The sequence below is a fragment of the Oncorhynchus keta genome, chromosome 31, assembly GCF_023373465.1.
Source record: "Oncorhynchus keta strain PuntledgeMale-10-30-2019 chromosome 31, Oket_V2, whole genome shotgun sequence".
Classification (NCBI taxonomy): Eukaryota; Metazoa; Chordata; class Actinopteri; order Salmoniformes; family Salmonidae; genus Oncorhynchus; species Oncorhynchus keta.
In genome coordinates, this window is record NC_068451.1 from 3,408,906 (window position 1) to 3,434,753 (window position 25,848).

The 25,848-nt window shown below is 43.8% G+C and overlaps 1 long non-coding RNA gene across 1 annotated transcript; it reads right to left on the bottom strand.

Annotated features, from left to right (window-relative positions):
* Positions 1-478: 478 nt before the first annotated feature.
* On the bottom strand, positions 479-6,390 carry LOC118364223 (uncharacterized). Its single transcript, XR_004821538.2, has 3 exons — positions 3,329-6,390; positions 798-989; positions 479-611 (listed from the first exon to the last, which is right to left on the bottom strand). It is a non-coding gene; the product is annotated as an uncharacterized LOC118364223 (long non-coding RNA).
* Between the last annotated feature and the right edge of the window lie 19,458 nt (positions 6,391-25,848).

The window sequence follows — 25,848 nt, forward strand, 5'->3', positions numbered from 1 at the left end:
GGGTGCAAATAGTCTGGGTAGCCATTTGATTAGCTGTTCAGGAGTCTCATGGCTTGGGGGTAGAAGCTGCTTAGAAGCCTCTTGGACCTAGACTTGGCACATCGGTACCTCTTGCCGTGCGGTAGCAGTGAGACCAGTCTATGACATAGGTGGCTGGAGTTGAGGGAGCGTGCAATGCTGACTGCTGGAACGTCCAACAGATCATTTCCAGATCATTTTGTTAATTTCTCTACCATAAGCCGCCTCCAATGTTGTTTTCGAAAATTTGGCAGTACATCCAAGCGGCCTCACAACCCGCAGACTTCTCAAATTAAAATCACTTGGAGCTGATTTCCTGGTGTTTTTAATTAATGTGTTTTTGCTCAGAAAACTTGGGGGGGCAAATAAAACCACCCACCGGTCAGATTCAGTTTGCGGGCCGCAGTTGGGGAACCCTGTATCACATTTCAGGTAAGACCCAAATGCAGACTGTGTTGAAGTAACAATGTTTATTACAGCAACAGGGGCAGGCAAACGACAGGTCGAGGCAGTCAGGGGTTGATAATCCAGAGTAGTGGGGCAAAGGTACAGGACGGCAGGCAGGCTCAGGGTGGGCAGAACAGGAACAATCACTAGACAGGAATAGAGGGAAAAATGCTGGTAGGCTTGATGAAACAAAAAGAACTGGCAACAGAAACAAAGAACACAGGTATAAGTACCCCAGGGAATAATGGGGAAACTGAGTGACACCTGGATGGGGTGGAGACAAGCACAAGGATAGGTGAAACAGATCAGGGCATGACAGTACCCCCCCCCACCTGGTTGAGCGGGCTGCCGGAACTCAGAGATGAGGCCTGGGTCCAGGATGTCCCTAGCAGAGCACCTCTCCTCTGGGCGATAACCCTCCGTCAACCAGGTACGGGAATCCCCTGCCCCGAGGTCAAACGGTCAGGAGATGTTTCACCATGTACGACGGTCAGCCGTCGATGAGACGGGGCAGAGGGGTGGGCCTGGAAACAGGAGACAAGGGGCAGTAAAGACATGGTTTTAACTCTAGACACAGAAAAGGTAGGACAAATACTGAGGGTACGGGGCAACAGAGAACGAACAGCAGAGGGGCTAATCATCTTGAAGCGGGGGGAAAGGTCTCGGGTTCCGGGGGTGTAGTCGCGGCCCTATAGCGGCGTGGCACCGCCTCAGGCTTGACCTTCTTGGATACCGGTCGGTGCTGCGGAAGCGAAGCGGCCCAGGCCTTACTGAACCCCTCCCAGAGGTCCTGGTACTCTGCGGGGCTGACGGAGAGGTGCGGGGCAATTTCCAAAGCCCCTAGGAAGATGTTCCGGGACAGGCAGAACTGACTTCAGGCAATGAGGGTGGCAGGACGGGCTGGGCCAGTTCGTACTATCACGTTTCAGGTAAGACCCAAATGCAGACTGTTCAAGTAATTATTATTATTATTATATTACAGCAACAGGCAAACGACAGGTCAAGGCAGGCAGGGGTCGATAATCCAGAGTAGTGGGGCAAAAGTACAGGACGGCAGGCAGTCTCAGAGCGGGCGGAAAAGGTCAAAACCAGGAACAATCACTAGACAGGAATAGAGGGAAAACCGCTGGTAGGATTTTGACGAATCAAATCGAACTGGCAACCGAACTGAATCGAAATGGCAACAGACAAACAAAGAACACAGGTATAAGTACCCAGGGGATAATGGGGGAAATGGGCAACAGCTGGAGGGGGGTGGAGACAAGCACAAGGACAGATGAAACAGATCAGTGCGTGACACTCTGCACTAATCTATGGATTTCACATGAATGGGCAGGGGTGAAGCCATGGTTGGGCCTGGGCATAGGCCCACCAACTTGCTCAGTCATGTGACATCCATAGATTAGAGCAGGCTTCCCCAACTGGTTGGTTTTATTCGGCCCCCCAAGTTTTCTGAGCAACAACAAAATATGCCCTACCGTTCAAAAGTTTGGGGGCAGTTTGCGCTGTGAAGAGAGTAGTACACAGCGTTGATCTTCAGTTTCTTAACTGCCTTAATTTCTCAGAACAAGAATAGACTGGCGAGTTTCAGAAGAAAGTTATTTGTTTCTGGCCATTTTGAGCCTGTAATCGAACCCACAAATGCTGATTCTTCAGATACTCAACTAGTCTAAAGAAGGCTAGTTTTATTGCTCCGTTAATCAGAACAACAGTTTTCAGCTGTGCTAACATAATTGCAAAAGTATTTTTGAATGCTCAATTAGCCTTTTAAAATGATACATTTGGATTTGCTGAACACAACGTGCCATTGGAACACAGGAGTGATGGTTGCTGATAATGGGCGTCTGTACTCCTGTGTAGATATTCCCTCCAAAAATCTGCTGTTTCCAGCTACAATAGTCATTTACAACATTGTCTGCACTGTATTTCTGATCAATTTGATGTTATTTTACTGGGCAAAAAATGTAACTTCCTTTCAAAAACAAGGACATTTCTAAGTCACCCCAAACTTTTGAACGGTAGTGTATATATATTTTCTTTTCATTTTTGGACGTACAAAACTGTAAAAACACCAGGAAATCAGCTCCAAGTGATTTTAATTCAGGAAATCTGTTACCAAATATTTCCATGCATAATAGAGAGACGTGATCATATACAAATGTAAGCAAAGGTTTAAAATGAATATGTTTTAGTCAAATAATATATATGAGATGGCAGATCAGGTTTCCCTCAGCGGACAGGCTAGTGAGTGATGGGTGTGTGGCCCAAGGAGCTTTTTGTGGCTGATAGGGATTTTAAGGATTAGAGTCAGTGACACGTCAGATCTCCATTAATCATGAATTACTGCTCTCTCTCTCTCTCTCACACACTCTCTGTCTCTCACTCTCTGTCTCTCACTCATACACACTGTCCACTCCCTCATTCTTCTTCCTTTAAAACAATAATAATAATTTCACTCCCTCGTTCTCGCTCTCCCTCGTTCTTTTTCTCTCTCTCCCACGTTCTCTCTCTCTCCTTCGTTTTCTAAGACTCTGCGTGCATCTCAGTCTCCTGTCGACAGTCTGAATTAAGGACTCCCAAAAGTGTTAAATGAATGATGTATATACGTATATTTTTTTTTCATATACAGTATGTATGGATCTATTCATATACCACTTGCTTTTACCTTGCTACAGAAGTACTGAAATTGAATAATACATATATTTGAGAACCATGTAACCATGCTAATCACGTGTCTCTGTCTGTCTTGTGTTCTGTCTCATAGGTAAGCATTGCCCCTCTCCTCATTGACTCCAACACAGGAGAGGGACACTCTTTATGACTTGGTCAATGGGTGCATTGGAATCAGGTGTTGACAACATACCTGTGAGTTTCCAGTAGTACCCTCATTGCATGTGTCTACTTGTAAATCACCCCTCACCCTCTGCGGGAATTGTCCTGCTGTGGCCCCTGTGAAACACACACACACACACACACACACACACACACACACACACACACACACACACACACACACACACACACACACACACACACACACACACACACACACACACACACACACACACACACACACACACACACTGAAGCAGAGGTCAACCAGGCACAAATGCTATGTGAATGCTAAATTAGTCATGAACAATTGAGCCTGTCTGCTGTGTAAAATGTGTCACATTCTAATGATATTTTCCTTTATTGAGTAGCTGCCAAAATCTTCCCTTTCAAAGAGCTTCAGCTGGCAGTTTTCCAGAGCAGAAATTTAGAGGGAAAATCTCAGTAATGGAAATCTTCTGTACAGTATGTCTGTGAAATCGTTACAGCAGAAATGCAGCGAGCTCAGAGAGTGTGAGAGTGAGAAAATAGAGCGAGCGAAGGGAGAGTATGTTAGAGTTGGAGAGAGAGAGCGGGAGAGAGAGATGGGTAAAGTATGAGTGGGAGAGAGAGAGTCCTTTTTTCCGTCTGACTTAACTCTGAGAGGTGTCGGAACCATGCTAAGGGAAAGACGCTGGGTTATTCCTGGTCTTTTCCCGGCCTCTATGCGTTTCTGTATTCTTGACATTTCAGCATTTTTAGGGCCGGTGGCAAGCAGCCTGGGATAGATCAGCACTCAGGTGAGAGGTCACTTCAGGGCCAGGAGGATCATGGCTAGACGGGATCCAGCTTTTGTCAAATTAACGTCAGATTTGACTTTTCGTAGCAGGTCAGGAGAACTTATGCAGCACCTTAGGATAATTAGGTTAAGGTTAGGAAAAGGGTTAGGGTTAGCTAAAATGCACCAAAAAAAATCACCTTTGGACTCTAATTTGACAAATGCTGGAATACCTCCTGGCCGGTCATGGTTAGATCCTTCTAGACAAATCAAATCAAATCAAATGTATTTATATAGCCCTTCGTACATCAGATGATATCTCAAAGTGCTGTACAGAAACCCAGCCTAAAACCCCAAACAGCAAGCAATGCAGGTGTAGAAGCACGGTGGCTAGGAAAAACTCCCTAGAAAGGCCAAAACCTAGGAAGAAACCTAGAGAGGAACCAGGCTATGTGTGGTGGCCAGTCCTCTTCTGGCTGTGCCGGGTGGAGATTATAACAGAACATGGCCAAGATGTTAAAATGTTCATAAATGACCAGCATGGTCGAATAATAATAAGGCAGAACAGTTGAAACTGGAGCAGCAGCACGGCCAGGTGGACTGGGGACAGCAAGGAGTCATCATGTCAGGTAGTCCTGGGGCATGGTCCTAGGGCTCAGGTCCTCCGAGAGAGAGAAAGAAAAAGAGAAGGAGAGAATTAGAGAACGCACACTTAGATTCACACAGGACACCGAATAGGACAGGAGAAGTACTCCAGATATAACAAACTGACCCTAGCCCCCCGACACACCGAAACTACTGCAGCATAAATACTGGAGGCTGAGACAGGAGGGGTCAGGAGACACTGTGGCCCCATGCTAGGACACCCCTGGACAGGGCCAAACAGGAAGGATATAACCCCACCCACTTTGCCAAAGCACAGCCCCCACACCAGACCTTTCTAGCCATGACCGACCAAAGGGGATGATAATAGATGCTTTGCAGAGATTCCTCTGGCCGTATATGGACTTTGGAGGGTCCGCTGGGAGGCTTCCCAATTATTTACTGTCCGTTTCCTGTCAGAGAGGCATAGCTGTGCAGAAGCTAGTGTTCTGTTTGATTGGATTACAGCAAGTGCAGAATCACATCGGCTTATTCATCAAATGGCTTTTTTCTTCAGTAAAATCTTCTGTGTGTCTGTGTGGGCACACTCCCTCACGCTGTTGAAACTCAGTCTTTATAACAATGTTGTCAAACATTACACGTGAGGGAGCGGCCTGCTGCTAAAGAAATGCTGAGCCGTCTCATTCGCGTACGGTCATGGTTTTGCCCACCTCATCTCTTCTCTTCAAGCTGCACGACTTGACACCTCGTTTGATGTTTCTCCGCCATCTTTGTTTGAAAGTCGGCATGATTGAGCGGTTTAGTTTGAGTGACAAGGTGTCAGCGTTTGATGGAGTGACAGCTCAGCATACTGCTTTAGTGTCAACCTCGTGGGTCGATTATACGCAGGACATGACTTTCATTCAACTGTCGTTGGGAATTATGTGGGAAACACTGTTTGCACCTGGACTGGGTTTGACACAATGCCTCTCTTTCTTCCTCCATCTCTCTGTGCCCCTGTTCCTCTGCCTCTGCCTTTAGGTTAGGCTCTGGCACTTTGTTAACTGCGCTATGTGTCTGGGACGGCTGCCCCAAGGCGTCAGTAAGCAATGAAAACATATGGGAGTAATCGTATTGCTCCTCCAGATGCACACACAGATGCATGAAACCACATACACGTGCACTCGCGCACGCGCATGCACTCACGCAGGCACTCACACATGCAGGCATGTAGTGACAGTTGTAGTGACAGTTGCACAAGCTATATTATATCGACACTTTGACTCCTGAGTATCGGGTTGATATAAAATGCAATACATTGTTAGGTAGAATTAGCTAGTGCTAGGCTGCTGTTCCTGCACACAGTCTCTGGTATTGTTCATCCTATAGCTTGTTCTCCAGCTTCTTTTGTAATCGTGAGGCAACATCTGTTCAGCACTTTTTATTTCCATGACTGATCCAAACAAATGTTCTCACGCCCTCTCTCGTTTCTCTGCAGCAGACATATAGTGAGCAATAGGTTTTCTGATTGCACACATGTGTCTGCCCAACGTAGGCGCGATGTATACAGGATAAAGGAAAAAGATGCCATTTGAACAGCGTTTGCTCATGGCCAAGATGTCTTGCAGGTGCGTTCAGAGTTCTACATCGTTTATACATTGGCCAGACATCAACATTCCTATTCTGATGTCTCGCCGACATCTTCCCAATGTGCAAACGCTCTCTAAACTACACATCCCCCACGCAATTTGATACGTCGGCCAATGGAGTGCGTGTTATCAAGACTTTGAAACATCAAATCCCAATAAAAGCGCAGTATCGAATCACAATACATGAGGAATCTTGAGAATCGCAATACATGTCATATCGGCCCGTAAGTATTGTGATAATATCGTATCGTGAGGTCCCTGGCAATTCCCAGCCCTACATGCACATGGGCAAGCAGGCGCACATGGACACACGCACGTACAGCAGGTACGCACTCATGCACATATTTGCATGCGTACTTGTATGCATTTGCATGCGTACTTGTACACACACACGCACACACACACACACACACACACACACACACACACACACACACACACACACACACACACACACACACACACACCCGGGGACTGGGACATGGGGGGAATGGGCCGTTAAAGCAGCATTCGGTGTCATCTTCAGTCAGTGCTCTAAGTATCTTCCTTCCCCCTCATTTCCCAACCCTCTCTTCTCACATGCTCATTATAACCATGGTGAGGATGGTGTGTGTGTGTGTGTGTCTGAAAGTCCTGATAGGTGTGTGTGTGTTTGAACATTGACATCTAAGTCAAGGTGCGTGTCATCGTATCATGATGGATTGGATTTAGTGTGAATGGCCACAGTGTGTATTTATTTCCTATGGGCCTAATTGAACCTCTCTGGTGTGGAGTCTCTGTTCGTGCTGGGATGAGTTTTCAAATGGAAGTGTCTGTCTGTATGCTCTGTGAAGGAGCACTGCACGGGAGAACAAGCTCTGTTTGATTGGCTGATGGAAAGTGTTTCCGCTCCAGAGAGAGGGTATGGATTGAAATAGACATGAAACAGTTTTCGCATTCTTCTAGCGGGTAACAGTGCTCAAGCAAAGTCCCTAAAAGGTCATATGTTTATTAGTGACACTGTGAGCAATCAGTGAGAGATGTGGGTGCTTTCCGTGTGGAAGAGATTTAGATCGGTCTGTGTCTGTGTGTGTGTGTGTGTGTGTGTTAGTGGTCTGCCTTGTCATTCTCTAGCACATTACTGCTTCCAGACACGCTGCGCAATGACGAGCCGGCATGACAGAGTCACCACGAGGCCCGGGGATGCCATAGCAAGTCATCCTGCACAGCTGCCGCACACAAGAATGAGTGCACACACACACACACACACACACACACACACACACACACACACACACACGTAGAAAACACTGGGGTAATACAGGCTGCCCTTGAGGTATCACTTGCTACATTCTCCTCTGGTAGCAGGCTGCTTGGTTTGTCGCACATAGACATGCTAAAGACTTTTGAGAAGTGTTGCCTGGTGGCAGAGACAAATACCTAGCAAGCTGTTATTCCCCAGCCTGAACAATACCGAACAAAACACTGAGCTTACCCAAACTTCTTGTATAGATTAGGAGGACCAACTTCTCTATGTGTTAACAAGGTCTCGGATACTGTTGTGGTAACTGCTTTTGGTTGCTATTGATTGCATTTTGTATTATTATTATTATTTTTTTGAGGGGGTTCTCATTTGAAAAGGAGACCTGGGTCTCAATATGACTCCCTGCAGAAATATAGGTTAAATGAAATGTAACGTTGGTCTCTGACCTCTCCAGCCCAGAGGGGTGTAACTCTTCTCCTGTGGGGAAGAATGGCCACACTGGAAATCAGATTGTTTTTATTTTCTCATCAAAGCGCTAAAAGCACAGCTAATTCTGGGCTTCCTGTTGTAGCCGCACTTTGGCACAGGGCAGTGTTGTCTCACAGAAATAAGGGATTGTGGGGCTTCCAGAGAAGGAAATGGCACTCTCCCCTCTCCCCCTTTTTGACTGATTTTAATCAGTCAGAGCAAACTGGGGTCAAGGTCGTTCAGTGTTTTTAAGCATTCCTCAACAGTAGCAAAGCAAGGTCCTATCTGAGCTCTGTTATTAGTGCTCTCAAAGTCCTAAAGATAAATATTTTTCAGCTTCAGTCTGCTTCACTGTTCACCTTCTGAAAGTGAGTTGGCTTCAGCATTTTTGACCTGTGTAGGAGCCTGTGCTCTATCCATGACACAGACTGACCAGATTAATCCAGGTGCAAGCTTTGATCCCTTATTGATGTCACTTAAATCCACTTAAATCAGTGTAGATGAAGGGGAGGAGACTGGTTAAAGAAAGATTTTGTAAGCCTTGAGACAATTGAAACATGGATTGCGTATGTGTGCCATTCAGAGAGTGAATGGGCAAGACAGAAGATTTAAATGCTTTTGAAAAGGTTATGGTTGTAGGTGTCAACTGCAACGTTGCTTAGTTTTTCACGCTCAACAGTTTCCCGTGTGTATTAAGAACGGTCCACCACCCAAAGGACATCCAGCCAACTTGACACAACTGTGGGAAGCGTTGGAGTCAACATGGGCCAGCTTCCCTGTGGAACGCTTTCGACACCTAGAGTCCATGCCCCGACTAATTGAAGCTGTTCTGAGGGCAAAGGGAGGGGTGCAACTCAATATTAGGAAGGTGTTCTTAATGTTTTGTACACTCAGTGTGTAGTGTAAATGTCATGTCTTCTGGCTGACAGCTTCACTCTGCAGTTCTATTGTCATGTTAGGAATCTGTAGCTCAATGACAGCGTGAGTGTACATGGATGCCCGTGACAACTATTTGTTGTGTCACCGCCAGTGTACATGTCTGTGTGTGAGTGTGTTTCTTTTAAAGTACTTGTTTCTCTTTTTACTGAACTGATAGTACTTGACCTGAATCGTTGTGCAATAATCTTTACTCATCTCATATGTATATACTGTATTCCATTCTACTGTATTTTAGTCAATGCCACTTGGACATTGCCCGTCCTAATATTTATATATTTCTTAATTCCATTTTTGTACTTTTAGATTCATGTGTATATTGTTGTGAATTGTTAGATACTACTGCACTGTTGGAGCTAGGATGTGTATTTGAGCAATAAAATGTGATTTGATTTGAATAAAGCATAATCCTAATGCATTGTATTGTGTGTGAATGGATTATTTGTGAAATTCTTGCGATGACCGGTTCAGATGTCACACAAAGGAACGTTTTTAGTTAAACCAGTGTGAATGCTGCTCTCACTAATTGAGCACAGCATTCGGTCTGACTTTACCACGCTAGTAAAGCTGTGGTCATTTTTATGTATGGTACCTGGTTGCAGACGATAGATACCCCCAAGGCCTGCTGGATGTGGTCCTTATGAGAAAGCAGTCAGAGGAGAGGAGAGAGACGTATGTTTACTCTGGAGATGCTGAGGCTCCTGTAACAGAATCAATACGACAGTACCCAGTTCCAGACAGAGACAGACATCTTGGATGAGTCTGGTCAGGCTCCCGGGGAACACAAAGGAGCCAAGCCGACGCCTTCAATGAAAAACTCCTTGCATCATTACATATACCAGAGAGAGAGAGAGAGAGAGACAGTCTTCCTCTCAGTGCTACTGTATTGATCAGCTGTGAGGTTGGCTTCCACTCAGCAGTTTGTTTAGATTATTAGACATGTGTAAGGTGACAGTGAAGCCCTGTCACTGTGGGCCTCATGTTCAGCCCTGAAACGGCTGTCTGTTTCTGCTGATCCGCTGCAATGATATCTGGGCAAGCGTCAGATAACCCGCCCCAAGGAGACAGCCTCTTGGCAAGGGCAACATTTTGAGCCATATGTGAGCCAATATAGCTCCCATGGCCTGCTATCCTGCCTGTGAAACTACAACATGCTGACTCAGCATTTTTTTAAAATCGATCTAGGAAATGCATGTAACCTATTAAAAATGCATGTTACTGTGGGTGGCATCCATCATGAATATGCTGTTTCATATAGGTTTTATGTAAGAAATATGGTAAAACTACCCCATTTCCCCCATGCCCAAGCACGTGTGATTGTGATTTGATCTGTTTGTGACTCATTGTCTTAAACAAACCAAAATAGCATTTTCTTGCCGTCTTGACAGTAACTGCTGTCTTGTTTCCTGTAATGTTTTCGATAAAAGAAAATGTGTTGTCTTTTCACCCTTTTTCCACTGAGAGTCCTACTCAGAGAGTCGGTGATAGTTAGGCTGTACAGTGTAAGCACAGCCCCTAGTGGAACATAGCCCACATAACTACATCTAAAAACTCTTGGATCCACTGTTCAATTATTTGAAAGAGCAAGGTTGTGTCAGGCTTTGGATAAAAAGTACCTCCGGAATACTATAGCCAAGAAATGAACAGGGACAGCGAATGAGTACTGTGATTATTAACGTTCAAATATTGCAATGAATACTCCCTTTAAAAGACAAATTGAGTTTGAATTTGAACATGGATTTTTACATAAGGACATGGGTGTTTCGATCATCTGAAACACACTGAATTAGGTCTGCCTTCAACTGGTGGTTCCAGCATGTCTACATTAAGCTGCTGAGATGACAGCGTGTCTCTCCAGTGTCCAGCAGGGCTGTTGGTCCAGCTCCAGCCCTCTGACCTTGACTCCCGTAGCCATTCCCTTTGATCATGGGTGTGTGCTTTCAACCCTGGGGCCTGGTCTGGGACAGAACATAGAGGAAACCTGGCTTCAGTCATCACATTCTGTGCTCCATTACCCTCCAGCCCCATTCCCAGCATTCCTGCACCAGGCCAACGCACACCACCCCGCCAGCCGCCCAGCCTTTTGGGTCGGAAAACCAGCTCCCTCGGCAAAGTTAGGGCAGCTGCATGCTGTATGCCTGTCAACATTCTGTAGGCAAGCAGACAGTGAAGCAGATCCACAGTGACAGTGACCCACTCATTCTCTCTCTCCACACATATAATGTATTCGTCAGTTTAAAGACAGAACTCCGCATCAAGATTGTAACATCAATAAAATGTCATGGTGTAAATAATGACTTAAGTAATAGTTGTTTGAAATACATGTTCAGTTCTTATTAGAGACTTTTTTTTGAATATTGAATGAAAGTTATGGGAGTTGATGAGCTACAATTACTGCATGGATGATTTGGCCTTTCGGGAAGTGTATTCAGCAATATCCTCCCGAGGGCATAAGGTTGAAAACTCTTACAGTGTTTTAACATGATCTTCTTCTTATCTCGAGAAGTGAATGTCCGGTGAGGTGGAAGATAAGGCAGTATGATCCTGTGGTGGACAGCCTTTAGTAGCAGGAAGCAATGGTAGAGGTGTGTCGGGCTGAATGTGTGTGTGTGTGTGTGTGTGTGTGTGTGTGTGTATTTTATGCAGAGTGATAAACACATCAGCTATGTTGGGTATTTAGCCTCTAGATTATTCAAGTGCACCTGCAAGAGGTCCTCAATTACCATCACCAGTGACCTGTGCTGAGGATCACTTTTATGAAGTAGACAGTGAGTGATGTTTCACAGGGATATTTGCTAAGTGTGTGAGTGTATGTGTCCTCTTTGTAGTGTGCCATCCATAGACTGGGACCTGTTGTGTTTGGCTTTTGCCCGTCCATTGACTAATAGTTTTATCACCAGATACGGGCTCTGTGCAAGGCTTTTCTCTCAGCGCTGGGGGAAAGCTGTCCGGCCTAGCCGCTGCCCTGCGCTCTAAGCTGTCACATTGGACTGGAGATTTGTGTGGCTGTGTGACCTCAGAGAGATGGAATGTTTTGTCTGAACGTTCACAGCGGGGCTACCGGCGTAAACTGGCCAGGGGGCTGCAAACACACTCGTGTGCCCCACAGTCAGGGGTGAAAGAATAGGGCTCTGAAATGGACTGGGCTCTGAAATGGACAGGACTGTGAGGGAGTGTCCACTCCGATACAAGGTGCCACACTATCCCACACAGCCTTTCTGTGGGAGATTGAAAGAAAGAGAGCACTGGAATGAGTTCTATCCTACATCCCACATTCAATCCACATCCACATGCTACCACAGTACTTTTCCTCTCTGCAAATGAATCCTGCCCTTCCCCTTAACCCTCCACGGGAAGCCAGTAAAATCTGGACTTAAGCTACGTGTGAAAACCAGAGCTTAGATAGATGCATGGAGCAGTAGAGACATCACTGGGAGAGTGAAACGGGCCATTGGATTCATCATGGTTTTGTGAGAGGAAAAAAGAGGATTCCTTTCGCAGGTGTTAACACTTTGTGAGCCGGGACCGCCAACAAACGGCTGTGTGGATTGACATGTTCCCCCGTAAGTCTGCACTCTGCATGTAAACTGCAGACAAGCACATAGCTCCAACACAGGCTCTACTGTAACAACTAAAGGCCTCTGCCTCACAGCTTCATTCCACTGAGACTCTTTGTCAGTAGCAAATGCCCGCTACTGCTAATGACACAAAGTTCCATCTCTGTATCCATATGTGACCAAGATTACTATTACTGGAACAACCCCCTTCAAAAACCCTTGTGGTCACAACTGTTTGTTGTCTCGAGTACACCCCATCCTTACTGTAGCTCATACTTGTTTTTAAATAGCATTTGAAATCTTTCAAATAGTTTGGACGTGTGCTGGAGCCTTGCTGGAGTCCAAGATGGGCAGGGTTTGCACTTTTGGGAATATCAAGCTCAATCAATCACAGCTGAAGTATTTGAAAGATGACAAATGTTATGTAAACCAGGTCTGATATATCTAAATCTCAGTCAGTCAGTCAGTAAGGGTCACTCAAACATGAAGTGATGCTGGTGAAATATGTCTGAGAAATACCATTAAAACCTCCCTCTGGCCAAACTTCAGACGTTTGCTGACTCATTCAGTAGGCTGTAGTTACAATAGCATAGGATGAATTCGGTTTCCATTCATGCCGCCAAACTAGGAAATCCTTAATTGATAGCCAGCTGCCCTGTTTGAATTTGCTCAGTGCTTATTCAAGCACACAACCAAATAAGATAATGACTGAACACAAGCAGTCAACACACTAATCAAGCATGCAAATAAATAGACTCATGGGCTCTATCTGGTCTTTGTTCAGGAAGACAAACCATACCGTTTTTCATAGGGTGCCCATCATCACTAGCATGACATCTGATCTAAGTTGGGTAGAGTAGAGGGTATACAGTAGATCTCTGCTATTCTCTTCTCAAACTCATTAACACATGCTGTAGAGATTCTCATGATGAACAATGAGGCACTTGTGGAAAAATATCCGGTGTGGAAAAATGCATTCAGCATGCAATACCACAAATTAAATTGGCCCGGACGTATTCATCTCTCCACACCTTCTATCTTGTTTCACCCTGTTGCACCTGTGACTGACATGTGGGCAGTCCAGTTCAAGGCAGTCCAGTTTTAAATTGGATCCACTTCTCTCTTAGTCAGCTCACCCATCTGGAAGTCATTGAAGAGTGTTGTTGCTATTGTCCCATCTAATTCATTACAGTTTTTGCCTATTACCTTCTGTTGGTAACAGGCTGGTTAGTCTGTCACACTGACCAATTGGGAGGTACAGGAAGAGAGGGAGGCACAGGTCCAAAAGGATGCTGAAGTGAGCCAATCCAAACAATGGTCACCCCATACACAGCTGTGCCATCTCTCTGTGTCTTTCTTTAGCTGTTTAGTCTCTCTGGTACTGTGGCATGCTGGGATAGCAGGGAACACATCCATAAGGAAATAGTCAGGGATCCCAGCCATGGACACACACACATACACTGTTTTGTGTATGTATTTTTCCTTGACATTACAGAATGGTTAGACTACCAGTTCCTTTGCTACCAACAATATGTCATTCATTTCCTCCCCCCTTCCTTTATTATATGAGAGAGAGAAAGCTATATTGATTGTGACTCGATTAATAGCAGAGGGTTGTGTACTCTGAATCAGACTGATGCTTCAGAATATAGGGTCATTTCCATGTACAGTTCATTCGGAAAGTATTCAGACCCCTTGAATTTTGTCACATTTTGTTACATTACAGTCTTATTCTAAAATGTGTTAAATATATATTTTTCCTCATAAACAGGTTTTATGACATTTTGGCAAATGTATATACACTGCTCAAAAAAATAAAGGGAACACTTAAACAACACAATGTAACTCCAAGTCAATCACACTTCTGTGAAATCAAACTGTCCACTTAGGAAGCAACACTGATTGACAATAAATTTCACATGCTGTTGTGCAAATGGAATAGACAACAGGTGGAAATTATAGGCAATTAGCAAGACACCCCCAATAAAGGAGTGGTTCTGCAGGTGGGGACCACAGACCACTTCTCAGTTCCTATGCTTTCTGGCTGATGTTTTGGTCACTTTTGAATGCTGGCGGTGCTTTCACTCTAGTGGTAGCATGAGACGGAGTCTACAACCCACACAAGTGGCTCAGGTAGTGCAGCTCATCCAGGATGGCACATCAATGCGAGCTGTGGCAAGAAGGTTTGCTGTGTCTGTCAGCGTAGTGTCCAGAGCATGGAGGCGCTACCAGGAGACAGGCCAGTACATCAGGAGACGTGGAGGAGGCCGTAGGAGGGCAACAACCCAGCAGCAGGACCGCTACCTCCGCCTTTGTGCAAGGAGGAGCAGAAAGAGCACTGCCAGAGCCCTGCAAAATGACCTCCAGCAGGCCACAAATGTGCATGTGTCTGCTCAAACGGTCAGAAAAAAACATGTAATTCTGTTACAAAATCTTTAACAGAATGACTGAAATTGAATTGGCTAAAATAGGAAATTATAGTAGTCACAAACCACAGTTGGTTCACGTGCTACTGTCCTTCCACTAGCATACTGTTATGTTCAGCTCATAATTGTGAAAACAGTCTGGACAACCGCTCGCTCTCTGTCTTTGCTCTGTCACTCTCTTCTCTCTGTCTCTTCTCTCTGTCTCGCTCTCCTCTCCAGTTAATGTCACCTCTTCCGGCTCTTACTGAATAGTTGAGTAGAGTATAGGTCAGTACAGTACTGTAGAGTTTAGTACAGTAGAGCACACTACAGAGTACAGCGTAATTTACTGTACTGAACTCTGCTGTGCTGTTCTGTACTCTATTGTGCTCTACTGTGATGTCTAAACTTGTGTAACATAGACGTCTATGATTGGTTCAGAGTTGGTCTGGTCTGTACCAACCAAATGTGGTCTTTTTTTGGGGGGGAGGGTAGCTCATTAGAATAATAGTCAATGTGTGGAATAATACCCAAACAATCAGGTGTTAATCCACTTTACTTACTGTAGTTCAATAAGCAAAATGTATTTTTTTTCAAACTCAAGGTGTCATCGTATTTGACACCCCGTTATTTTTTGCAAACATCTTTGAATCTTAATTCAGAGTAGATATTTAAGAGAGATTTTGGAAGACTTCAAAACATAAGAAACGGAGGGAGATTTTACCGTCATTCTGTTCTGAAACTCTTCATCTGCGCTGTTCTTCAAGTAGACATGTTTTAGTAAAATGTTCAGTGGGCATTTTTGAAAGTAGTCCTTGTGCTTAGAGCTCTATAGTTTGTTTTCATTTGGCATACATTTTAAAGTGAGTCATCATTATTTTACCATGGAATTGCCCATAGTCAATCATTTACACGAGGACCTCACTGCTATCATTAGTTATTATGTGGCTTCAGGGAGAGTTGTCTCCATCCATGAGAGTGGAGCAGAGGTTGCTGGGAAATATGCTCACATTTTGTGCCTCTCTGTTTTCAGTGTAGCTCGGGGGGCTCTGTGTAATATTGAAGGAACTCAGGGGACTCTAAAGATTGGATGGGTTATGTTGAAATTGAACGTGGACCGTAACTGGAACAACAGTTTTTCCATTGGCATTTCAATGTCAGATCAGCAGCTAAACAGTGATATTTGAGCTTTGGTTAGTTGCTACTGTGGACAGTTCCTGTATGAATTAGAGTAGATGCTAAAGTAAAGTCATGTTGATGGGTCTTAATTAAGTTACTTTTACTGGGTCAATAGTTCTGCAGTGATGATCATGGTTTTGTAATGCAGATGTCAAGCGGTGCCTGACGATTTGAAATATTATAGCACCAGGTTTGACACAGTACACCTGTGCCGCTGCAGGTGAAATGAGGTTTTATTAATGGGAGTGGTTCTGATTGTACCTATTCACCCTGTTGTGGTATAGCATAAATGAACACTTAAAGAGAAGGTTGTCGTCTCCAATGTTACAGGCCAGATTTAGAGTGGGTTACTGTTTGCGTGTCCTCTCACTATTCCCCCAAGCCTGACCGGGGATAGCTCTCATACGGCTGTGTGAGATGGCGTCTAGCCTATACATTTCTGTGTGTTGATAAGGGATCTTCCTTCCTTCGTTTTATCTTCCATTTCCACATGACTTGGGATTTCTGGTCTGTCTGGTTCGGAACTGGGTGTGGCACGGGGATTTTATTCCTCCCCAGCTTCACTTTCCATCCTTCCCACCATCTCTCTGTATGTCTATTACTCTATCGTTCCCCTTTCCCCCTCTCCCCCTCTCTCTTTCTCTCTTTCTAGCTCTCCCTCTCTGCCGCCATATCTACTTTAAAACTCACCATCACTCAAACTCTACTTGTTACAGGAATGTGTCTGAATGGCAGAGTTACACTGTGATTGGTTGAGCTATAATGAAGCGGATGCCGGTGCCCTGCAACCATTGGCTGAGTCATGGTGAACGAGCGGACTGTGCTGTGCAGTGATTTGCAGAGGCACAGCCCTCAGTGAAAAGCCGGCTTTAGGCGGAGGGAGGAAGGGAGGGGCTTCCCACAGTGTATATTCCTGTACACACAGGGTGTGTGTGTGTGTGTGCATGTGTATTTGAGAAGGACCCAAACACAGCAGCCTCTCCCGGCAAGCAGCACTACAGAGACAGAAAGAAAGAGTGCAAGAAGAGGGAGACAGAGATTGGGCAGTTCCTAAGCCTGTAGAGGAGTAGCCAGGACTCACAGATGCTTGCAAAGTCAACTTGAGGCAGAGGTACACAGTAGGAGCTGCACCGAGAACTGGCATCAACATCATCACTGTCATCAACATCACAGAGAACTGTCATCAACCATCAACAGGAGGCCAGAGAGTCAAAATGGATGGCCACAGGTCCATTCAGCAAGAGATCACTTCTCTCAAAGGTACTTTCTGTCTGGACTGGGGGCTGCAGAGTTATAGTATACTTGTATCGGGAGAGTTTACAGAGGAACTCTCTGTGAGTGCTTCATTGTACTTAACCAGGAACAGAGACAAAGATTGTACAGACACAGACAGACTGACAGACAGAGAGACAGAGAGAGACAGCGGGAAGGCAAATGGAAATTCCATGGTAACAGAGTGACATTGAGACTCAGATTTTTCACTTTAAAATGTATGACAAATAAAAACCAATGATTTTTACAAAGTTAAACAAACCATACAAACCTAAGCAGAATTTCCACTGAAAGTTTTACAAAACACATTTACTATAAGTACATTCCAGATGCAAAGTTTGGTAACAGAATGACGGCACAAACCGTCAATCTGTTACCAAACTTTGCGTCTGCAGTGTTCTTAAAATTTTCTGTGGAAATTGTTCAAAGTAATCCTTGTGCATAGAATTGTATGGTTTGTTTAACTTTACAGTCATTGGTTTTAGTTTGACATATATTTTAAAGTGAAAAATCTGTCTCAGTTGTGGAATTGCCCCAAAGCAACATTGTTTTTGTTTTTTAGGCAGTCTGGGGGAGGGAGGGGCGTCCGGCAATGGCATTGTTTTCAGAGCAGTGGGGGGAGTTATGGGAGAATATCTCCCAGCTCAGACATTTATACTGAGGTCCTGCATGTGTATTTCAGAGAGCGAAAGAGAGTTTGTGTGTGTGTGTGTGTGTGTGTGTGTGTGTGTGTGTGTGTGTGTGTGAGAAAAGATGGTCTGCGAGAAGACATACAGGGAAAGAGTGTCTGTGTCTCTTAAGTCTGCATTGTTTGTATAGAAATGCTACAATGTCGTTGCTTCGACTGACCTGTCACCTGACGGACACCCGCAGTTCTAGAGGAGTTAGTGTGTAGTTGTGTGCTGACGGGTGTCATGGTAGCGCTAGCATCTCCACCTCACATTTCCTATGCAAACCCATCAGGCAAATCTGACTTGCAGCTTTCCAGCAGTTAGTACTACTATGGCTAACCATTTAGAGATTTGTATTGTCTTTTCTTTAGGTCTATGTAAACGTGCTGGAGTAACCAGTCAGGTCTTGTCTTCTAAAGAATACTTCCCCATTACAGTTTCTGTTGTCATGATGTGACGACGCATACGTGATTACATCAGCAAAACAATGCTAAGTATGTCGACCTACAACAATCTGCCACCATTTATTTGTATTATTTTGAATAGGGACAACTGTGGGACAATTAGCATGGCCATAGCCTAAATGATGAGTGTTTTGATGAGGATGACGATGAGGATGATGTTGTCCACGGTACTTACTTGCTTGTTTGCCATGTGTGTGTGTGTGTGTGTGTGTGTGTGTGTGTGTGTGAAAGATGAAGTCATTCAGTAACAATCCTGTGGAGCACCAGACAGTGGTGTGACCTAATGATGTCATGACGGGCACTCCTTGACCCTGCTACCCAGCCAGCAGACCTGAGATGACATTTCACCAGGGGGTGTGAGAGCAAAGGGAAGGTGTTTGTGTGTGTGTGTGTGCACATGTGCGTGTGATCTTAATTGAATTGAGTGAGGATACAGTAAATCCACCAACCTCACGCTGACACAAATGCAGTTCTCCCACACCCATGGGAAGAGTGTCGTTGAGCGGGCAATAGACTTTGACTCCTGTCTTAGTCTGGCTTAAGCACTCCTCTCAGCCACTGTGTTCATCGGAAGTCCAGGATCAATCGCTCTGTATAATTACAGACATGTCACTCGCTCTCTCTGGCGCCCCGTCCTTAGGCTAGCCTGTTAACACTGGCATGCTAATAGAACACATTGGGTCTCGCCGTGGTGCTACATATGGGCAAGGCCTACTGATACGTTTTTAGATGACGCCTTGTCATCAATGCCCATCGGTCAGATGGAAGTATTTGCAGAGTCCCGGTGAAGAGGCAGGGAGGAGTGGGCATTAGGCTAGTTCTCTTTCAGCACTGGGATAGAGATACTGAACGAATTAGTGACACGTGATCTTGATCAGTCTTAAGCCTACTTGTGTGTTTGTGTGTGTTTACTGCATTTTGAGTGTGCCTGCATGAGTGCATTGGTGTGTGTGTTTGTATGTGACATTGTATATAATATGTGCATCAGTGAGTGCTGTAAGAGGGTGTGTTGCCAGGAAGTGGCTCCTAGATGGGTGGTTAATCTCACCCCCCCCTTCATCACCAACACAGAAGCCTCTCATATATCAGCACTCCGGAACCGCCTATCGATTTCAGTCTGAGCTGGACTTCCTGATGGAGATCTACAGCCATATAAACCCACTGTAGCCCATTTAGATGGCTCTAGCCCAATGTACCAGAGCCATCTAAATATATAGCTCTGCACCGTACTGTATGATGAATAGTAGCTTTATGGCTGTCCTGGGGAAGAAGGGGAGAATATCCAGCTTCTCCCTCTCGTCTTCTCCCTCTAGTCTAAATCTGATGCTGTCATATTATGTTGTAGAATATTTGGACTCCACCAATGAGGGATGATGCTATTGTGTGTGTTAAAAATGCCAGGGTATCTTGAAACCTAAAATAGTGTATTGATGCTTTGGACGGTCTAAAAAAACTCCCCACATTTCCGGGTAAATACCAAGTGAGCAGCGGACTGCGAGGCTAAGCATTTGCTTGAGGAAGGACGATCCGCTCATGTGCTAGATGTGCCACTTGACTAAGGGCCTTCAGCGGTATGGGATAGGTTTTTCTTGATTTAAACTGTCAAAACTCAGTCCATTAAACCATTGCAATGCAGCTGAGCAGAGAGCTGGGGAGACCCAAACACAATTGAAATGCGCGAACGCACGCACGCACACACACGCACACACTGAACAAAGGGTGTTGCTGTCGAAAGGAAACACCTCTGATTACACAGGAAATGTTCCAACGACATGTGTGTGTACTTCACCTCCCATCTACTGTATCAAGTGTGTCAAGAAGAAGTTATGGAGAAGATTACTGTTAATAGGTTAAAAGAACAAGGTTCATATGCTGCTCAAAGCATAGATCTATTAGCAAAATAAAACATACAGTAAATCAGGATTGACTCCAGGAAATATCCTGTATATATAATTAATAGCATCAATAAAAAATAGTAAATCTTGCCTTTACCTTAGGTTAAGCAAAATAGTGTCTCTGCACATCCTTCAACTAGCCTAGGCACACTCTCTGAACCTCTCACACACAGTGAACTTATTTTTTACTATTTTAAACATTGTAGAATAATAGTGAAGACAATCGAAACTATGAAATAACACATGGAATCATGTAGTAACCAAAAAAGTGGTAACCAAACTATATTTTATATGTTAGATTCCTCAAACTTGGACTTGATGACAGCTTTGCACACTCTTTGCACACTCTTTGCACACTCTTTGCACACTCTTGCTATTGCTGCAGAACACAGTCTCCTATGAACAGTTGATGTTGATGTGTCTGTTACTTGAACTCTGTGAAGCATTTACTTGGGCTGCAATGTATGAGGCTGGTAACTCCAATGAACATATCCTCTGCAGTAGAGGTAACTCTGGGTCTTCCTTTCCTGTGGCGGTCCTCATGAGAGTCAGTTTCATCATAGCGCTTGAGGGTTTTGTCACTGCACTTGAAGAAACTTTCAAAGTTCTTGAAATTTTCCATTTTGACTGACCTTCATGTATTAAAGTAATGATGGACTGTCATTTCTCCTTGCTTATTTGAGCTGTTCTTGCCATAATATGGACTTGGTATCTTTTACAAAATACGCCTTGGTCATTGTATCTTCTGTTTTCGTATATATTTGGTCAGGCCACCCCTACCTTGTCACAACAAGGTGATTCACTGTTGGGAACCGTTTTAGAAATGCATTCCAGGTGACTACCTTCCATTTGTTATTTTGTAGCTGGTTGATGAGAATGCCAAAACATTTGTTTAACACTTTTTTTCCAGGTTACTACATGATTCCATTTGTTTAACACTTTTTTGTGATTCCATATGTGTTATTTCATAGTTTTGATGTCTTCACTATTATTCTACATTGTAGAAAACAGTACAAATAAAGCAAAACCCTTGAATGAGTAGGTGTGTCCAAACTTTTGACCGGTACTGTATATGTATATATTTTTTGCTTTGTCTTTGTTGCAAATGCTTTACGTCCAAACTGGTGGCAGTTGTGAAAAAAGACAATAGTTGGAAGAGCTGCAGAGTTAATTGAAAATAATATTTATTATATTATTATTATATTTGATTTAGATGCTTTAAAAAAAAAATTAAGTAGGTTATTTTCTCTTGAACCATATGGTCTATTCACTAGAAAGTCATGGACAATATGGACACAGATTAAAACATATATACTATATATTAATACATTATTTTTAAGGTATTCAAGTATAATTTACTAAAATTACCATGGATTGCCATAGATTACCTGTTAATTACCTAAATTATCAAAGATTCCGGCAGGGGTGTTTCTAGAATTGGCAGATATTGGGGGCATAGCCCAAAGCCAGTAGAGGTTCTGGGGGCATCATTGACAGATCAGAACATTTGAGAGTTTTTATATTTTTCAAGTAACTTACACCTTCCCACCTGCCACAACAGACGTCAATTACAGTAGCTACTGTGTGTCTCTACCCTGGAAAATACACTGTAGATGTATTGCCAAAAACCTCCATACCACTCAACAACTTCAAACATAGGCTCTGACCTGTCCAATGAGACAAACGGAGTAATCCTACTGACATTAGAATACATAGAGCAGCTTGAATTGATAGTCTACTGTGTGCTCAACACACCTCTGTTTGCCCTCTTCTGTCACTTTCTATGTGTCTTGTCTGTTGCGGTCTCAGGTTCTTGTATGTTACGATCTTCTTTGTCTGTCCTCTTCTGCTATGGCCTGTTCTGTTCTTCTGGTCTCTATCTCCATCATATTGGGGTGACAGTGTAGCCTAGTGGTTAGAGCGTTGGACTAGTAACTGTAAAGGTTGCAAGTTCAAATCCCTGAGCTGACAAGGTACAAATCTGTCATTTTGCCCTCTGAACAAGGCAGTTAACCCACTGTTCCTAGACTGTCATTGAAAATAAGGATTTGCTCTTAACTGACTTATCATATTCTGGTGTGTCTCTTTTAGTTTTGTAGTCTAAAACAGTCAAGGAGATACTGGGGTAGGTTAACTTGTTTTGAGCCTGTGTCTGGGTCACTGAAATCATTCTCTTCCCTACCAAGTGTTCCACTAGCCTGCTGTTCTCATCTGTCCTCCTCCTTGCCGAATTTGCAAGATAGCAAGCATATTTAAAGGGTGACTGTACTTCCTAATTTGGCCTCGCTTTAGATTTGGTTAATTAAGAAATGCTAGTAGCCATTCCTGAATTCAAATGAGATGGTTTCGGGGTGTGGTTTGATGTGTGTGTGTGTGTGTGTGTGTTCGCAGGTGGGAATAGTTAGCCAAATTATTTCAACTATTGGCGTCAGCCAGCTGGTGTGCGACTTGACTTTTACTTTGGATGGCCTATCTCAGGGGCTAGTTAGGGACAGTCAATAAATGATGCAATGTAAATGAGACAATATTTTCATGTTGCGCTTTTTCTCATGAAATGCTTTCAATATTTGTATATTACTTGTGTGCTGCCAGCTGTGGGAATGTGGGCAGGATTGAAACAAACCCAACCTTAATTTATGTTGTGATGCAGTCACGAACACAAGTCTCACAAAACGTTTTGGGACAAATGATCCTATTTACACTTTGTAGTCCATTTTGATACTAAAATAAATGTTTCGGACTCATATCGATAGGCTGTTTTTTAAATGATAAGTTGTATTTTGGGTGCAGTTGCATTTTAAAGTTACTGTATACTGACATGACCAGGGCAACTCAACTGTAAAGAAAAGTGTCTGCATAACCGAGCAACACAACCCCAAACATGACAGATAAGAAGCTATATACCCCCTAGGCTATATCAATATAAAGAGACATGAGAACCAAAACATTTGACCTGTGGAAGGGAATAATACCTTTATGATGTATTTAGTCAGTTCTACCAACTAATATGAGATTGTAAAATTACACATAACTATCTACAAGTAACTGTAAAAATAATGGGGGAAAATGTAGTAAATTAGGGATACAAAGTATTTTGAAAGCAGGCGCTTCCACACAGGTGTGGTTCCTAAATTAATTAAGCAATTACCATCCCATAATGCTAAGGGTCATGTATAAAGTTGACCATTGTTTTGACTACCTTGGCTAGAAGAAGAGAACTCAGTGACTTGGAAAGAGGAGTCTCAAAGTAGCATAGTTGGTGTGTGCGTGTCTCAGCCACCAGATCTCAACCCAGTTGAACACTTATTGGAGATTCTGGAGCGGAGCCTGAGACACCGTTTTCCACCACCATCAACAAAACACCAAATGAAGCTATTTCTCAATGAAGAATGGTGGCGCATTGAAGCTGTTCTGGCGGCTCTCGGTGACCCAATGCTCTATTAAGAGACCATGTTGGTGTTTCCTTTATTTTGTCAGTTACCAGTATTTACAATGTTTTGATCACCTACAATCTAACCACAAAACTGGCCATATTTTCCCCTCTCTTTCTGGCTGACCTCCCCTTTCCCTGATATACATGGAGTACACAGCGCAATCAAATGCTTACTTGCAGGTTAACCTCTCGACAATGCAACAAGAATAGAATAAGTAAGTACCCACTGGGCACAGACGTCAATTCAACGTCTATTCCACATTGGTTCAATGTAACTTAACTGAAATGCCCAGTGGGCAGCTAAGTGAATAAAATGAGTAATACAAATTAAAGCTCAATTAAATAATTTCACAAATGTAATGTTTTTTTATTTTTTTATTTTTTTTAATTTTTTTTTTACAAATAGTTAAAGTCTATATGGAAATTACAGACATGAGCCAAGCATGTTTACCTGTAGAATGGAATAGGTTATAAGACCTCTGTTAGAGGAATTTAATTCCTATATGTTCGTTAACCAATTATATTATAACAAAGCAAAACACTTTGTCCGTTTCTAAGAATTTGTAAGGTTCTCATTTGCATAACATAGACAAAGATCAGTCTCAAAATTAATCAGTAGCGTTTATTCCCGAGAGCTCTGGTCATAATACCATGTACATTGGTTTATATACATCACATTGTCATAAATGTCCCTCCTCTCAGATACAATTGCAATATAGTTCACAAGCCTTCTCACATTGTTTAACAGGTGGCAGACAATCTACTACAAGCCCAAGGTCTCTCCCCTCCCTGGGTAGGGACAGAATGTCATGTAAGGAACACAGTATTCCAGTCGGTATATTTTTCAGTTTTTGATTTGTTAAAAACGTTGGAAATATCCAATAAATGTCATTCCACGTCATGATTGTGTCCCACTTGTTGTTGATTCTTCACAAAAAAATAGTTTTATATCTTTGTTTGAAGCCTGAAATGTGGCAAAAGGTCGCAAAGTTCAAGGGGGGCGAATACTTTCGCAAGGCACTGTATAAACTCCTCATACTTCCTCATATGCCATTGAAACCAGTATTTATCTCATGTTCTCAACTTTCTTTTGTTGTCCAGCATCCAAAGACAATCAAATAAAATAAAATCTATTTATATAGCCCTTCTAACATCAGCTGATATATCAAAGTGCTGTACAGAAACCCAGCCTAAAACCCCAAACAGCAAGCAATGCAGGTGTAGAAGCATTAAAAGGTAATTTACCACCTTCACAAGTGCAGTCTCAGTGCTATGATGGTGTCACGGTTTTCATGTGGTGAAGGAGAGTCGGACCAAACTGCAGCGTGTATATTGCGATCCATGTTTAATCACACAACGTAACACGAATCCAAAACACAAACTCTACAAAACAATAAACGTAGTGAAAACCGAAACAGCCTTAACTGGTGCAAACTAACACAGACTAAGGACATCAAGACAATCACCTACAATACAACCAAAGAATATGGCTGCCTAAATATGGCTCCCAATCAGAGACAACGATAAACACCTGCCTCTGATTGAGAACCACTTCAGACAGCCATAGACTCTCCTAGAACACCCCACTAAGCTACAATCCCACTAAGCTACACACCACATACAAAAACCCATGTCACACCCTGGCCTGACCAAATACATAAAGAAAAACACAAAATACTTCGACCAGGGTGTGACAGAACCTCCCCCCTAAGGTGCGGACTCCCGAACGCACCTCAAATCAATAGGGAGGGTCCGGGTGGGCGTCTGTCCATGGTGGCGGCTTCGGCGGGGGACGTGGACCCCACTTCACAATTGTCTTAGTCCCCTCTCCTCGCGTCCCTGGATAGACCACCCTCGCCGCCGACCATGGCCTAGTCGTCCTCACCCAGAACCCCACTGGACTGAGGAGCAGATCGGGACTGAAGGACAGCTCGGGACTGAAGGACAGCTCGGGACTGAGGGGAAGCTCGGGAGTGAGAGAAAGCTCGGGAGTGAGAGAAAGCTCGGGAGTGAGAGAAAGCTCGGGAGTGAGAGAAAGCT